This window comes from Bos grunniens, chromosome 19 (genome assembly GCF_055505025.1).
Source record: "Bos grunniens cultivar Pamir isolate PY7600 chromosome 19, Bosgru_T2T1.0, whole genome shotgun sequence".
Lineage (NCBI taxonomy): Eukaryota > Metazoa > Chordata > Mammalia > Artiodactyla > Bovidae > Bos > Bos grunniens.
Genome location: NC_141183.1, coordinates 7334099 through 7351668, shown reverse-complemented (window position 1 = coordinate 7351668; position 17570 = coordinate 7334099). Strand labels below are relative to the sequence as shown.

The window sequence follows — 17570 nt, the reverse complement described above, 5'->3', positions numbered from 1 at the left end:
AATGGGTTGGCAAAAATATTTGTTCGGGTTTTTCGCAACATCTTACTTTTTGGCCAACCTGATAAACAGGTATGTTTTATTGTATGAAAATAGAGTGCTTCCATAGAGCTGATTCTCAGAAAGTACAGTGGAATCTGAGGTACAGCCGATCTTTAAAATGCCTAGCACATGCCAGATGTGGCTGATCTAAAAGAGAAGGCTAATGAAGCATTTATCCAGGGCCGACAATGGCAGATACTTGGTAAGTCTAAGGAATGGTCCTGTTTTCAAAGAACTGTAAGATGAGGTCCCTTCCCTAGAGGGATTTAAAATACAGTGGTTTGGGCTATTCTGAAAAAAAGATAACTAAAATTCAAGTTGGCCTTGAAACACTAAATGAGAACTGCTAACAGGTGCGTAGGAGGAAGACTTACCTAAGCAAGGGTCACGAGTCCAACCAAGGCACGAGGAAGAAATGCAGAAGCCTTTTTGAAAGACAGAGATCTGACCTATTCGGTTAGAGCAGAAGGCCTGAGTAGGTCAGAGTGAAGAAGTAAATGAAGGATCACACAGGACAGGGAAATCGGGAACTCTTGCAACAAGGCGCCCTGAGGAGTCACTGGAGGTTTCTGAGTAGGCCTCGGGATTTTAAGAGGGTAGAGAATGGATCAGAGGAGAAAGGGAAAGAAATTACAGGCAGAAGAGTTAGAAGAAAATGACAGTCACCCTGGTTCACTATAACGAGTGTCTCAACAAAGGAGGCAAAGCGAGTGACCTGGTGGACGCTTCCTGGCTCAGAACCAGCGTCAAAAAGAGCCAAGTAAGTGATGAGGGCTTTCCGGGGGTCCAGTGGATAAGATTCCTCCTGACAACGCAGGGGACACGGGTTCAATCCCTGCTCCGGGAAGATCCCGCAGGTCTCAGGGCAACTAAGTGCGTCTAGAGCCCGTGTTCCACAACAGGAGAAGCCACGCACCAGCCTAGAGAAGAAAACAGAAGAGCCTGCACACGGCAGCGAAGGCCGCGCAGCCACAAGTACACGAAATGTTTCCTTTTTTAAAGAGAGCTTAAGTGGGTACCCAGCGTTCAGGCTGAGGACTAGCTGAGGAGCTGGCTGTCCATATCTCTCTGTTAGCTATGGTGGCATTCTAGGCACACCCAACCCATCAAAAGCATAATTTGGTGGACTTCAGCTAAACAGCGGTGCCCAAAGTGTACTGACTGATGTGGGAGGGAGGGAGGCTTTTAATCACAAGTCTCAGAGTTCTATCCTTGGTGGCATCCTAGTCAGTAGTTTCATCAGTGACTTGGGTAAGGAAACAGACGGTATGCTAATCAAATTCTCGGGTAGCACAAGCCTGGAAAGGAGATCAAAGCCAAGCTCCAAGAAGATCTCAACAGGCAGAAATGATGGGCCAAATGTAATAGATTCAACTCAACTGTAAGACATTCAATATTAATTTCTGTCCTTAGGTTCAAAAACTACTGTATAAAACATTCTAAAGCAATTATCCTTCAGTTAAAAATAAAAAAAAAACTTTTTAAACACTACTGTAGAAAACACTGTAAAGCAATTATCCTTCAATTAAAAATAAATTAATTAAAAATTTTAAAAAAACTACTGTATAAAACTACTACAAATGGCTTGTGTACTAAGTTGTTTCGGTCGCGTCTGACTCTTTGTGACCCCATAGACCATAGCCCGCCAGGCCTCTCCCTGGGAAGATGGGATTCTCCAGGCAAGAATACTGGAGTGGGTTGCCATGCCCTCCTCCAGGGGATCTTCCCAACGCAGGGATCGAACCTCCTGCACCAGCAGGCAGGTTCTTTACCACCAGCGCCACCTGGGAAGCAGTTTCAAAATAAATGGCATGGCCACCCAGAGTTCATTCATATTTAGGTCAAAGAACTGATGCTTTCAAACTGTGGTGCTGGAGAAAACTCTTGAGAGTACCTTGGACAGCAAGGAGAGCAAACCAGTCAATCTTAAAAGAAATCAACCCTGAATACTCATTGGAAGGACTGATGCTAAAGCTGAAGCTCCAATACTTTGGCCACCCGATGAGAAGAGCCGACTCAGTGGAAAAGACCCTGATGTTAGGAAAGACTGAGGGCAAGAGGAGAAAGAGGCAACAGAGGATGAGATGGTTGGATGGTATCACCGACTCAATGGACATGAGTTTGAGCAAACTCTGGGAGCTAGTGACAGACAGGGAAGCTTGGTGTGCTGTAGTTCATGGGGTTGCAAAGAGTCGGGTGTGACTTAAGAGACGGAACAACGATAACAATAGACATGCTGCTGCTGCTGCTAAGTTGCTTCAGTCGTGTCCAACTCTTTGCGACCCCATAGACAGCAGCCCACCAGGCTCCTCTGTCCATGGGATTCTCCAGGCAAGAACACTGGAGTGGGTTGCCATTTCCTCCTCCAATGCATGAAAGTGAAAAGTCAAAGTGAAGTCGCTTAGTCGTGTCCGACTCCTAGCGACCCCATGGACTGCAGCCTACCAGGCTCCTCCGTCCATGGGATTTTCCAGGCAAGAGTACTGGAGTGGGGTGCCGTTGCCTTCTCCAATAGACATGCTAAGTACCCCAAAAGAGAAAAGTAAGTCTCCTGCTTGCACATTTCAGAGCACACCTGAAATAATTTGCTCATTTGTATATCATACACTGAGAAGGACACCGACAAAAGCGGAAGGTTTCCAGGCAGAAACTGCCAGGTTGGAGAATCTGTGACATGAGAAATAGTGGAAGGAGCTAGACACCCTTAGCCAGGACACATACCAAAAACATTTCAGGTCTGAGCAGGGCTAGAAGGGCCTGATGGCTGCCAGGGGAAAGAAGGACCAGGCTCACTCTGGGAGGCTCCAACAACAGGGCCTAGGCTAGGGTGAGGAAGCTACAGGGAGGCAGACTGGGACTTAACATGAACAATATCTTTTCTCCGTTTTTGTTTTTTGGCCACAAGGCTTGTGGGATTCTCAGTTCCCCAACCAGGGACTGAATCCGGGCCACGACAGTGAAAGCCTGGAATCCTAACCACTGGGCCACCAGGAAACTCTCGAGCAATTTCATTACATAGTTAAAATTGCATTTAAAAAACGGAAGAGGCTACCTGAGAGGCAATGGGCTCCCCATCACCAGAGGGATCCAAGCAACGGCGGGAAATTATGGAGCTAATAAACACATCAGGCAGCAAATAAGAAAGACATGACCTTCTATGGTCTCTTCTAATTCCAAGAGACTATGAAATCAAGAAATCCAGGAGCATTTACCTATGAAAAGATGCTCAACTCCACTCACAGGAAGAGACATTCAAATTAGACTACCCCAAGGGAACAAAGCTGGAATATTTTCACCACCGGACTTCAAGGTTTTGTAAAGCTACACTAATCAATGCAGTGTGGTATTGGCCTGGTAATAGAATCTAGAAATAGATCCAGACAAATATGGTTGATTGATTTTTGAGAAAGGTACAAAGGCAACTCAGTGGAGAAAAGACAGTCTTTTCAACAAATCATGCTGGAACTAAATAATCAGATATTAAAAAAAAAAAACAACCCAAAGTTTGTAAATACAGCTTGCACCACATACAAGAATTAACCAGTAATGGCTCCTAGAGCTAAATGGAAAAGTAAAAAGAAGAAATAATAAGAGGAAAACCTTTGCTAACTTTGGGTTGGGTTTCTTAGAGTCAATACCAAAAGCTGCTGTTGCTACTGCTGCTAAGTCACTTCAGTCATGTCCAACTCTGTGTGACCCCATAGACGGCAGCCACCAGGCCCCCCTGTCCCTGAGATTCTCCAGGCAAGAACACTGGAGTGGGTTGCCATTTCCTTCTCCAATGCATGAAAGTGAAAAGTGAAAGTGAAGTCCCTCAGTCGTGTCCAACTCTTAGCGACCCCATGGACTACAGCCTACCAGGCTCCTCCGTCCATGGGATTTTCCAGGCAAGAGTACTGGAGTGGGGTGCCATCGCCTTCTCCAAATACCAAAAGCACAACCTACAAAAGATATTAATAAATTGGAACTGAGTAACTGATGACAGGAGTGGGAGGAAGAATTTTCACTGTATATACTTTTGTGCCTTTTGAATGTACCTCGTGAATGCACATGTATCTTTAAAAAAGAAAAAAAACAACAGCAACCTCTCACTTCTGGGTATATACCCACGAGATGTGACATCAGGGATCCAAACAGGTATGTGTACACTCGTGTTCACAGCAGCATTATTCACAACGGCAAAAGTGGAAGCAACCCAAGCGTCCATCAACAGACGAACGGATATACAAAATGTGGCTGATGCATACAATGGAATATTAGTCCATCTTAAAAAGGAAGAACATTCTGACACGTGCTGCAACATCAAAGAACTTTTAAGGCCTACACTATGTGAAATAGTGAGTGTAAGTCGCTTAGTCACGTCCGACTCTTTGTTTGACTCCGTGGACAGTAGCCCACCAGGATCCTCTGTCTGTGGAACTCTTCAGGCAAGAGTACTGGAGTGGGTTACCATTCCCTTCTCCAAGGGATCTTCCCGACCCAGGGATTGAACCAGGTCTCCCACATTGCAGATAGATTCATTACTGTCTGAGCCACCAAGGAAGCCCAAAGTGAAATAAGCCAGTCACAAAAGGACAAATACCATATGTTTCTTCTGACATGAAGTTTCTAAGGAGTCAAATTCCTATAGACAGAAAGTAGAATGGTGGTTTCCGGGGACTAAGGAGCAGGGAATGGGGGGTAAGTGTTTAACAGGGACAGAGTTTCAGTCTGGGAAAATAAAACAGCTCTGGAGATGGATGGTGGTGATGGCTGTATAACAATACGAATGTACTGAACACACCGAACTGGTTAAAATGCTAAGTGTTGTGCTATGTATATTTTACCACAATATATTAAAAAAGTCAGCAACTTCTGATTTTGCAATTGGCTCTGGCTTTTATTACAAGCAGTGCGTTCCATGATGACTTTAGGGATGTTTATGCTCAAATTCAATAAAGGCTTAAAAAAAAAAAGAAGATACTGACATTAAGAAAACTAAGTTCATATTATATAATTATACTATTCATATTCATACTATTCATTCATATACTATTCACACTATAATATTCATATTCTTAACTGTAATGTTTCTAGTTTCCCAAAGGCCACTGTGAGCCCTGAAAGTCTCCTTCCCTTGGGGACCCCTCATTCCCCATCACTTCAGGCCTCTGGATGCAGGCATCAGCTCAGGTCTAATCTGGCCCTTAACCTACTTGCCATGCCATGTGATCCTGTTTACTACTGGCTCGGCAGCCACAGGCAAAGCTTATTATTAAGCTGGTCACCAAACCACACATTCTGGCTGGCCGGTCCATTCGGAAGAAAAACATTCCTGCTGCGGCTTAGCCTTTAGTTCACCTGTGTACTGTAAACAAATCTGGGCCTGCTCAGAAACCGGGGTTCAAAGAATGTTTTTAAAGGAGCCTATCTTTCAGGTAGAAAAAGATGCTCTCATGAAAACAAGGCTGACACACAGCAGAAACTTACACAGCATTGTAAAGCAACTATACTCCAATAATAAAAGTTTTTTAATTAAAAATCTCATTTGGAGAACAAAAAGCACTTAGCAACTTTTGGAAAAAATGAAATAAATTATGATGTATGGATTAAAAAAAAAAAACAAAAAAAAAAACAGGACTTCCCTGGTGGTCCAGTGGTTGAGAATCCATCTGCCAACGCAGGGGACACGGGTTCGATCCCTGGTCCAGGAAGATTCCACATGCCTCTGGGCAACTAGGCCCATGTATCACAATGACTGCAACCACTGAAGCCTGAGTGCTCAAGAGCCCACACTCTGAACAAAAGGAGCCACTGCACTGAGAAGCCCTCACTCAGCAATTGGAGAGCAGCCCCTGCTTGCCACAACTAGAGGAAGCCCTCAAACTGCAACAGAGACCCAGTGCAGTCAAAATAAATGAGTAAATAAAAACAAAAACGCTGACACAATAATCAGATTTAAAAGATCAGCACCCACTGATCAGCAGAGATGTGCCAACTACGACTGGGAACCTTGACACTTAAACACCAGGAGTGAGTGGATTTGGGAAAAGCTATGATCAGAACTCAAACTTGAGTTGGGTGAGGTTCAGTTGCGCCTTGGGTCGTAGGTTATGGTCTCCAACCTCCAGGGTCTAATGCTCGATGATCTGAGGTACAGCTGATGTAATAATAATAAAAATAAAGTGCACAATAAACATAATGCACTTGAACCACCACCAAACCATCCCCCCATAATCCATGGAAAAACTGTCTTCCATGAAATTGGTCCCTGGTGCCAAAACGGTTGGGGACGGCTGGGTAGCTCATGTTTACAATAGCATGCTTCCCTCTCTATACAGAAATCGTTTCCCAAGCTCAACATTAGGGAAGGACCAGTGGGAGGAACCAAAGGATTGCAACCTGCCTTTCTCATGAGTTCCGCAGGAGTTAAGCTTTCCAAAAGGCTGATTCTCAACCCTTGGAGCTGGTACTCCCTAGCAACTTCTCAAAATAGAAATGTGAAGGGCTTTCTGTTGGCTTCCATCTCACCGCCCAGCCCTGGCTCTCCCGGTCGGGTCACCACAAACAAGGAGGGGGTGGAGGCGGTTCAAGGGCAGTTAACTCTCACTTCTTTGGCAGCTGGTTATCAACGGGATGGTTTGTACTTCACCTCCCTAAGCAAGGCACTTCTCCATGGTCTCTGCCAGTTTCCCTACTTGTCGTTCTGACAAAAATCAGTGAGAAAGGAAGTTGCAGCTGAAATAAGCCTTCCAGGGTATGTGGATTTTATGTGAACATCTAGCCCCAGTTTCACACTTAATGACAGTCTACATTCTGGTGTCTTCTGATCTTTATAGTGATTTTTTTTCTATTCCATGGATCACTTTTACCTTTTTCTTTTTTTTTCTTTTACCCAACTTTTTAGATAATGAACCTGGTGCCCTTTTTTCTTATTTAAAACTACCTCACTGGAACACGCTTGCTCTTCTTTTGCCCAGATCACCATAAAGACATACCACCATAATATTTCTTCTTCAGTGCTTCTTGACTTTTTTCTGTTTCCACACTGCTCTTATACACAATCACACTCTCTTAATAACACCTCTAATTACACTGCCAAGTTCCCTGAAACCAAGAAAGTGCTACCTCGCCCTGACTCCACCCGCCCCACCCCCGCCTCCCCTGAGAATCACTAATTTACACCCACAAAGATATACCACAATAACTATTAATCAGCCAGTGAACTACTTGTTGGTTACTTAAAATTAATAAATGCAAAATATATTAAGTAAATGCTAGACCCCATGAAAAGGGATTCTCTGGCGGCTCAGATGGTAAAGAATCTGCCTGCAATGCAGGAGACCTAGGTTCCATTCCTGGGGTGGGAAGATACCCTGGAGAAGGGAATGGCAAACCACTCTGATATTCTAGACTGTAAAAATCCCATGGATAGAGAAGCCTGGTGGGCTACAGTCCATGGGGTCACAAAGAGTCGGACATGACTGAGTGACTAACACACATACACACAAAGATCCCATGCAAGGGATCCTATACATACAGGCCACCTCATTTAAGGCTCACAACCACCCTGCAAGAGGCTGAGAAAAAATAGGGAACTTGGTTTTCTCAGATCACACCTAGGAAAGGACATGCTCTAATGGGTAAAGAGCTCAAGAATCTGGACTTGATGACCCTGGTGACCCTGGCCCTGGCCCTTTGCATCTCTCAACAGTTAGTCCCAGGCCTCCCAGGTGGCTCAGTGGTAAAGAATCCACCTGCCAATTCCAAGACACATGGGTTCGATCCCTGGGTGGGGAAGATGCCCTGGAGAAGGAAATGACAACCCACTCCAGTATTCTTGCCTGGGAAATCCCATGGACAGAGGAGCCTGGCGGTCTATACAGTCCATGGGGTGGCAAAAGAGTAAGACACGACTTAAGGACTAAACAACAGTTAGTCCCCACATCTGTAAAATAAAACGTTAAAACTCCCTCTTGACTTCCATCTTCTAAGAGTACCCAGGCTTAACTGAAGTGAGTGTCTTGGATAAAGCATGAGAAAACTAGCGTTGTCCCGGTGGACAAAACAACACACCAAGAAGGAAAATAGGATTCGACACAGAACTCCCAGCCTTTTTTTCCCCCAAGAGCCACACACACACACACACAGAGGGTGGGATGGAGCAGCACGTGACCATATCAATGAGCACGCCCAAGTGCAGCCGGTGGTTACACACCAGTCAAAGAGCAGGGCTTCCCTCGTATCTGGCACCGGGCAGGGGCTCACGCTGCACACGAGGGACTCTAAGTACTGGCTTCAGCGGTGAGCCGCTGAGGAGCCAGAGCACAGCAGAGGCAGCAGTTTAAAGGGTGGCAGTGACTCCTGCTGCTTCCAAGGAGTCTTGAAACCTTCGGGAAAGGTAGAAAGGGGCGGGGAGGGGGAGGCCAGGCACGCTCCAAAATGCAACGTCGCCGCCGCTCTGCGCGGAGAAGCAACCTCCGGCTCCGTCCACCTGGACATCGGGGTCGTGATCAGCACGACGGCCCGGGCGGCATTTGAGAGTGCGCGCAGGGGAGACAACCGTCCAAACTGAGGCCGGGAGGGGGGCACTCCCAGAGACCCTATGAATAAACTGGACGCCAGCGCTGGAGGCCGTCCGGGCCAGGGCCCAGGCACGGTCATTCCCGGGGCAGGGAGTCTTTTGTTGGCTGGAGGCTTCGATTTTTGACGCGGGACCCCCAAGGGGCCAAGCCAGGGCCGAGGGGCAAGTGTGAGCCCCTGAGAGGAAGGAAATGGCCAAGAGCTGGAGGCAAAAGCCAGTTCCTTGACTCCTCCACCGAAAGGGATTCCCTCGAGGCCATTCCCTGGGTGCAGACCCCAGACTCCCCTCCCCTCGGCCAGGAATCCCGAGGAGGCGGAAGGCCGGACCCCACGCCCCTGTGCTCCCCTTGCTTCGGGCCACGGGCCTTCTCGTACTTACCGGGGCCGGGGGACCGGTCTTCCTCGCCCGCGTCCTCTCCCCTCCCTGCCCCCTCCTCACTTCACGTCCCCTCCTCCAGGGGCCGCGGCCATGTCCGTTACTGGCAACTCCAAAGGGGTTTGCCTCCTTCTCCGACAATGGAGACCGCTAGCTCGCTCGCTAAAGTCCTGGGCGCCGATTGGTCAAAATCTGAGACGGGGAAGATTTCCAGCTTCTTATTGGCAGAGTGGAGCGCGAGGCTGTAGCCACAACCGCCCCTCTGGGAGCCTGGCGGAATTGAGTGCCAAATGCTGCCGGCGGGAGAGCTCACAACCGCTGTCCATCCTTGAGCGTCGTTCTCCGGCGGTTTCTGAGCCAGCGGTCTCAGTCAGGGAGGAGGGCACGGCTTTCAGCTCGATTCGTTTTCCCACGGAATTATCCTGGGAAGATCGACAGGACCTTCCGCCCCCCGCCTTTCTTTTTAAAATAAGCCCTTTGCAGAGCAGAGCGCCTGTGTCTCCGACTTCTAACTACCCTCCTTGTTGCTGGGAACAAATGCCTAGAGACACCTCGACGCTCAGAGACCTTGGAGGGAGTCCCTGGGGACCACTACTGCTTCCAATCAAAGCTGGAGAATCTAAGGCAATCCTGCAGTTTTCTCCTCAGCTTAACTGAACTCTAAGGGGAAAAACAAGTTAAAAAAAATTTTTTTTTCTAGATAATTAGAGACATCGCCTGGGAGACCTCTCTTGGGAAAACAAAGCAAGCTGTGTCAGTATTTGCTTTTCTTTTCCCAGAGATCTAAGTCTGGAGAGTTAGGGTTTTGTTTTTTGGTTTTGTGTCTGTTTATAAAATTGAAGGACAGTCATGGCTGGCCCTGGGAAGTAAGAGCCCCTTTTCCCTATTAATGAATTTAATTATGTAATTAAAATCTCTCTTTCTTTGCAGCTGGACAAGATGGTGCCATTTCGGTGCCTACTCTTGTATGTTTGAACTGTTTTATCTGTGTCTAGAACTGGTAGACTTGAATCTTAAAACTGGTGGAATTGTGTCACTTTCCTGCAAACAAAAATCTGCAGTTTATCTCTGCAAATAGAAAAAGTCCAAATCTCTCTGCCTGACGTTCAAAGCCCCTCATAAATCGACTCAGACATACATTTCCAGGCTTAACTCCCACAAACTGAACTATTCCTGCAGCCACAGATTTACCGCTATCCCCTAGATGCCTCTGGGACTCTCCCACCTCTGCTCCTTTGCCCAAGAGGATTCCTGTGCTTTGCAGATTCCTTCCTACCAATAAAGCCAGTGTTCAAATACACACCCATCCTAAAAGTCTACCTCAAACACTACCTGCCCAAAAGCCTTCCCAGACTTTTAGTCATTGAAACTCTCTCTATAGCCTTGTGCTTTTGTACCCTCATTGCATCGCTGCCTTTACAAAAGTGTGCTTTGCGCAGAATAATTTTTGTAGGACTTGAGGCTCCTTGAAGGCAGCTTGGTTATCCTGGCAGTCTCCACAGCACCTTACTTGAAGCCTGGTACCCAGTAAATGTTTGCTGAATTGAACTAGTCCACTGTCTATATCTTACTTCTTTTTACTTCATCCTAGAAGGCTTTGTTGTTGTTCACTCACTAAGTCATGTCCAACTCTTTGCCACCCTGTGGACTGTAACTTGCCAGGCTTTGCTGTTCATGGGATTTCCCAGGCAAGAATACTTGCGTGAGTTGCCATTTCCTTCTCCAGGGGATCTTCCCGACCCAGAGATTGAATCTGCATCTCCTGGATTGTCAGGTGGATTCTTTACCACTGAGCCACCAGGGAAGCCCCCACCCCCACCCCTCCAGCGTAAGCTTATATAGCCTCATTGGTGTTACCTGAAAGATGTAGGGTTCAGCTGCTTGCCACTCAAAAAAGCCAATAAACCAGCCAGGTTGCTGGAAAGGAAAATTTGCTTATTTCAGATACGGGCAAGTGGTGGGGAGAGCAGTTCAGTTCAGTTCAGTTGCTCAGTCATGTCCGACTCTTTGCAGCCCCATGAAGTGCAGCACACCAGGCCTCCCTGTCCATCACCAACTCCCGGAGTCCACCCAAACCCATGTCCATCAAGTCGGTGATGCCATCCAAGCATCTCATCCTCTGTCGTCCCCTTCTCCTCCTGCCCTCAATCTTTCCCAGCATCAGAGTCTCTTCAAATGAGTCAGCTCTTCGCATCAGGTGGCCAAAGTACTGGAGTTTCAGCTTTAACATCAGTCCTTCCGATGAACACCCAGGACTGATCTCCTTTAGGATGGACTGGTTGGATCTCCCTGCAGTCCAAGGGACTCTCAAGAGTCTTCTCCAACACCACAGTTCAAAAGCATCAATTCTTCTGCGCTCAGCTTTCTTTATAGTCCAACTCTCACATCCATACATGACTACTGGAAAAACCATAGCCTTGACTAGACAGACCTTTCTTGGCAAAGTAATGTCTCTGCTTTTTAATATGCTATCTAGGTTGGTCATAACTTTCCTTCCAAGGAGTAAGCATCTTTTAATTTCATGGCTGCAATCACCATCTGCAGTGATTTTAGAGCCCAGAAAAATAAAGTCAGCCACCGTTCCCACTGTTTCCCCATCTATTTGCCATGGAGTGATGGGACCAGATGCCATGATCTTCGTTTTCTGAATGTTGAGCTTTAAGCCAACTTTTTCACTCTCCTCTTTCACTTTCATCAAGAGGCTCTTTAGTTCTTCTTTGCTTTCTGCCATAAGGGTGGTGTCATCAGCATATCTGAGGTGATTGATATTTCTCCCGGCAATCTTGATTCCAGCTTGTGCTTCTTCTAGCCCAGCGTTTCTCATGATGTACTCTGCATAGAAATTAAATAAGCAGGGTGACAATATACAGCCTTGACGTACTCCTTTTCCTATTTGGAACCAGTCTGTTGTTCCACGTCCAGTTCTAACAGTTGCTTCCTAACCTACATACAGGTTTCTCAAGAGGCAGGTCAGGTGGTCTGGGGAGAGGAGAGGTCTGTCCAAAGGCTGACTCCCCAACCCTGACAAGCAGGGAGCGAAAGCTTTTGTAGGCTAAAGGAGGGGGCTACATGCAGAAACCACACAGTCACCTCTGACAGTCGTCTTCACATTGGTCATCGGTGGTCTGACCAGCGTCATCTTGGTTGTTATATGTGCAGTTAACCTTCGGTTTCAGAGGCAGCTTGTTTCCATTTCTTTGAGGCCAAATCTCAGACCTGTGACAGCTTATTCCACAGTTACAGTCTGGTCATCATGTAGTTAACTTTTCCACCTGGTGAGGGTTTCAGCATCTATAAGACAAGTCACAGGATATGGCTCAGAATATTATCTGTAGCCCTTGAGCAGGAACTAAAGGTCCTTGACTATGCTTAATGACTAGACTATTATTATTTGGCCTCCTCTGACTGTTTTCCTTTGTTTCTACATGTTCTCACTTCTCTGACAAACTTATTCTTTGACTAAAGTGTTCCGCAGACAAAAGGCAGGCAGAGGACATGGGGGGCAAGGACCGTAGGGTCCTGCTCTGTTTCATTTGGAAGGTTAGCAAATGTGACACAGTCATCCTGCCCTGTTCCACATTGTACCCCAGTCACCTCTGCCCATACTTAGTTCTCTCTTCTGTTAGGTTTTATGAACATCACTCAACAAATCTGAGCTTTATTCTGAGAGATCAAAAAGCCACTGGAGTGTTTTATGGATTTTTAGAATTTTTAAATTTATTTTATTTTTGGCTGTGCTGAGTCTTGGTGGGCTTTCTCTCGTTGCAGTGAGTGAGGGCTACTCTTTGCCGTGGCATGCAGACTTCTCATTACAATGCCTTCTCTTGTTGCGGGGCACAGGCTCTTGGTGCCAGGGCTCAGTAGTTGTGACCCAAGGGCCCTAGAACACACACTCGGTGGTTGTAGTACACAGGCTTAGTGCTCTGAGGTGTGCGGATTCTTCCTGGATGAGGAGTTGAACCCATGTTCCCTGCATTGGCAGGTGGATTCTTATCTACTGTGCCACCAGGGAAGTCCCCGTTGGAGGGTTTTAAGTGAAAGAGTGTCCACGATCTGACTGGCATTTTTAAAATCTTCAGTTTGGCTGCTGAGTAGAGAATGGGTCATAAGGAAGCAAGAGTGGCTTTGAGAGGCCCAGAAAGGAGGCATGGCACTAACCCGAGCAGCCCCTTGCTAAGGTGGTGGCAGCTGGGCGGCAAGAAGTAGACAAGAGATCTTCACAGGTAGACTAGGAAAAACTTAGTGATCAATTGAAGGTCTGGGGAGAAAGAAGGTTTCTACACCCTGGATTTCATATGACTGTCAATTATTTTTTTAAATCTTTATTGAATTTGTTACAGAGTTGCTTCTGTTTCATGTTTTGGTTTTTTTGGCCAGAAGGCACGTGCGATCTTAGCTCCCCAACGAGGGACTGAAGCGCGCCCCGTGTATTGGAAGGTGAAGTCTTAACCGCTGGACCGCCAGGGAAGTTTCACATATGGTGTCAGTTGTAATGACGAAGTATTTGTTCAGCTCCAGTTGCCTCCAAAGCGGGTAATTTAGAGCAAAGTACTGAAAACATCAGCCAGAAAACATTCCTCTATTTATTTATGACTTCGCTTCATCTAGATGGAGATACAAGAGGTGAGTCAGGAAATGTGAGTAAATCAGCAGGGCTGATTCAGGGTTTTGAATAAGGAGTGACGCGCCGAATCCCAGCCACACGGCAGCGCGCTCCTCCCAGCTCGTACTGGAGCGTCCTTCGTCTTGCGCCATCCTTTCAGCCTAATCAGGTGTTTAAAGGTGACAGGGTGAAATTGTTTAAGCTTTAACTTGTCTGAGCTAAACACCACAATTGGAATGAGTCCCTTGCCAGAAATCACAGTTTCGGGATCCACCTTCTGCAAATGGTTAGCTGCTGCCAGAGTCTCAGACCACGCTATGGACACTTACAGGCTCTTTGAAAGGATGGACCAAATGATCAAAGGACGTGGACAGTTTACATAAGAAACTACATATTAGGGCTTTTACAATTTTTATTGGAATATAGTTGATTTGCAATGTTGTATTAGTTTCAGGAGTACAGCAAAGTAAATCAGTTATACATACACATACGCCCACTCTTTTTTGCATTCTTTTCCCATATAGACCATTACAGAGTATTGAGCAGAGTCCCCTGAGCTATACAGTAGGTCCTTGCAAGTTATCTCTTTTATCTACAGCAGTGTATATATATGTCAGTCCTAACCTCCCAGTTTGCCCCTCCCCCCACTTTTCGCCTGGTAACCATAAATTTGTTTTCTACACCTGTAACTCTATTTCTGTTTTGTAGATAAATTTGTTTGTACCCTTTTTTAAGATTCCTTATATAAGCGGCATCACAGATACTTGTCTTTCTCTGCCTTACTTCACTTAGTGCGACAATCTCTAGGTCCATCCACGTTGCAGGAATTGTTACTTTGGCAGAAAGTTTCGATCTCGCTAATAACCAAAGAACATTAAATTAAAACAAACCTAGAGGAGCCGTTTCTCATCTGTTCTGTTAAATAAAATAATAAAATTTAATAATGCTGAAACTGTAGTGAAACTGGTAAGTTTAAACATTAATTTTTTATTGCAATCTACATTGTTATAATATCTGTGCTGGGCAATCTGACAGCAGGTGATAAAGAACCAAAAAAGGATCAACTCTTGATTATCTCTTTTTATGATAGTACTGCTTTAGGAAATAATTCCAACCCTTTGTGTATGGGGGTTGGGGGGGGTGGCAGATACAGCAATGAACAAGTAGATAAAAATCCTTCCCCTCTAGGAGCTCCCATTGTAGTTTGGAGGCATGAGGGGAGTTGCTGACAGATTAAAAAAAAAAAGTAAGTAAAATAGTGTGTCAGATGGTGGTAAATGATATACAGAAAAATAGCTGGGGAGGTGAATGGAGAATGCCGAGGATTGGGTTCGTTTGAGATGCGGAGACCACAGAAAGCTTCAGTGAGAACATATATTTGAGCAAACACCTAATTAAATGCATTTTGCACTAGGGCATGGCAACCCACTCCAGTATCCTTGCCTGAAGAATCCCATGGACAGAGGAGCCCTGTGGGCTACAGTCCATGGGGTCACAGAGAGTCGGACACGACTGAAACGCCTTAGTGTGCACGCACGCACTCATCTGTAAGTGTTATTGTATACACAGCAGGTCTCTGGATGATGTTGGTCTGGACTTTGGAAATATAATTCAGCCCCGACCTGCGAATTCTCTGGATAACACGTACAACCCTCTGTACTTTGTTAGAAGTTATTCTCAGCAATGTGTGTGTGTGTGTGTGTATGTTTTAACATAGTTGGTTCTCTTGCAGGATCTGATGGCCAACACCCACTCCTTGAATCTGTTAGCAGAGTGGGGTGGATACGAGTGGGGCCTTGTAGTATAAGCAGGGGCTTGATATTTCTCTAAATATCTCTAAATACTACTAAATATATTTGTTTTCTTGTTTCTTTGTTCATTCAAATGATGACAAGGTCCAGAGGGTGGCATGGGAGTCAGGGGCTGAAATAACCTGGTTGTTAGGGATTCTTATCACATAAGAGGGCAGGAAACTTAGTAGCCAGCTTGCAACTACAAGAAAGTTAAGTTCGAGATGGAAAACACAACATCATGATCATAGTCAGCAATACTGTGTTACATACTTCCAATTGCTAAGTGAAGTCGCTCAGTCATGTCCGACTCTTTGTGACCCCATGGACTATACAGTCCATGGAATTCTCCAGGTCAGCATACTAGAGTGGGTTGCCATTTCCTTCTCCAGGGCATCTTCCCAACCCGGGGATCAAACCCAGGTCTCCCGCATTGCAGGCGGATTCTTTACTAGCTGAGCCACCAGGGACTAGGTCTTTTTTTTTTTTTTTTTTGCTGCACCCGTTTGGCTAGTGGGATCCTAGAGTGGAGAGTCCTAACCAGTGGGCTACCAGGGAATTCCCTAAAAGACTAGGTCTTAAATGTCCTCCACACACAAAAAAGAAATGATAATTAAGAGACATGTTAGAGGTATTAGCTAATACTACTATGGCGATCATCATTGCAATACGTAAAAATGTATTATTAAATCAACAGGTTCTACCCTTGGACTTCCCTGGTGGTCCAGGGGTTAAGACTCTGTGCTTCCGACACAAGGAGCGTGGGTTTAATTCCTGGCCTGGGAACTAAGATTCCACATGTGGTACAGTGTGGTCAAAAGAAAAAAAAATGTGCTCCCCTTTAAACTTGTTATTGTTTGGTCGCTAAGCCATGTCCTACTCTCTTGCACCCCCATGGACTGCAGCCTGCCAGGCTCCTCTGTCCATGGGATTTCCCAGGGAAGAATACTGAAGTGGGTTGTCATTTCCTTCTCCAGGGGATCTTCCTGACCCAGGGGTCAAACCCACATCTCCTCCTGTGTTGCAGATAGGTTCTTTACCACTGAGCCACCAGGAAAACTCACCCTTTAAGCTTACACAATGTCGTATGTCAAGGATTTCTCAATTTAACAAAACAACAACAACAACTTAGCAACTAAGCTCCTGGATGGGGTGTCCACTCAGGCTTATAGTAGAACTCGGAGCCAAGTGTGAAAGGTGGGGTCCCAGAGGACCACCTCAAAAAAGGGAGTTTTCAGGATGAAAGAAGCAGAATGGTCTGGAAGGAACCATGAAAGCATAGAAAACTATGCTGCTGCTTCCCTTCCCAACTTGGATTTGGGAGAATTCTCCCTCCACTCAAGAGCTTCAGGAGCAGTGGCCCCTTCATGGGAAAGCCACTCTCGGGTGAAGGAGTGGGTAGCCAGAGTCCTCTGAAGATGCTGAGGCTGTTGGAGATTTTGTTCACAAACAAACAAGGGCTTCAGGTAACTCAGGAGGAAGGTTTGGAGGGGATGGAAGTGGAGGAAATGGCCCAGAGGCTGTGAAAGAGGCACTGATGACAGGCCCTGGCATTTGGAATCGGGCCTGAGGATAACTGGGAGGTGAGGCAGCTGAAATGGTCTGGGATGTTGGTTCTTGACTGGGCAGCTCATATGTTCCTCCCTCAGCTGGCAGGAGCCGTTTGTCTCTAAGCTGTAAGTGACATTTTTAGGAGAAAGTGGTAGTCATGTCTCACTGATGAAGGCCTTGTCTTGAACCCTTTGATTCCCTTGAGGGGTCTTCTGGGAGAACTTTGTTGTAAATGATGCTGAGAATGAGGCAACACTCATTTGCTCTCCTGAAGAGCAGTCCTGAAACAAGGGCACGACTTTACAACAAAATGCAAGCACCTGGCTACATTCCATTTCCAGAATCTTTGTTTTGTGGCCAAAGGGCTGAGTCCTAACCATGGGACCACCAGGGAGCTCCCACTCTTTCTGAAATTTAAATCTCTGGATGACGTGAGTATCTCCATAAAGACTTGGTTCATAATGACCTCAAACAACTCAAATGTGCATCAACGGAAGAATGGACAAACAATGATGGTATATCCATGCAAGGGAGCGCCCCACAGCAATAAAATAAACAGACCGCCGATACACATCACGACATGAGTGAATTTCACAGACATTATTCTAAAGGCAGGGAGTCAGAGAGGGTTACACACCGTGATGCCATT

General features: G+C 46.1%; 1 protein-coding gene across 5 annotated transcripts in view; it reads right to left on the bottom strand.

Annotated features, from left to right (window-relative positions):
• The window catches only part of TMEM94 (transmembrane protein 94), a 36818-nt gene extending 27192 nt beyond the window's left edge, over positions 1-9626 (bottom strand). For all 5 annotated transcript variants that reach the window (XM_086356027.1, XM_086356031.1, XM_086356029.1 and 2 more), the window contains exon 1: positions 8981-9626. The gene's annotated coding sequence lies outside the window, so the exon portion shown is untranslated. The remainder of the gene's footprint in view (positions 1-8980) is intronic.
• Between the last annotated feature and the right edge of the window lie 7944 nt (positions 9627-17570).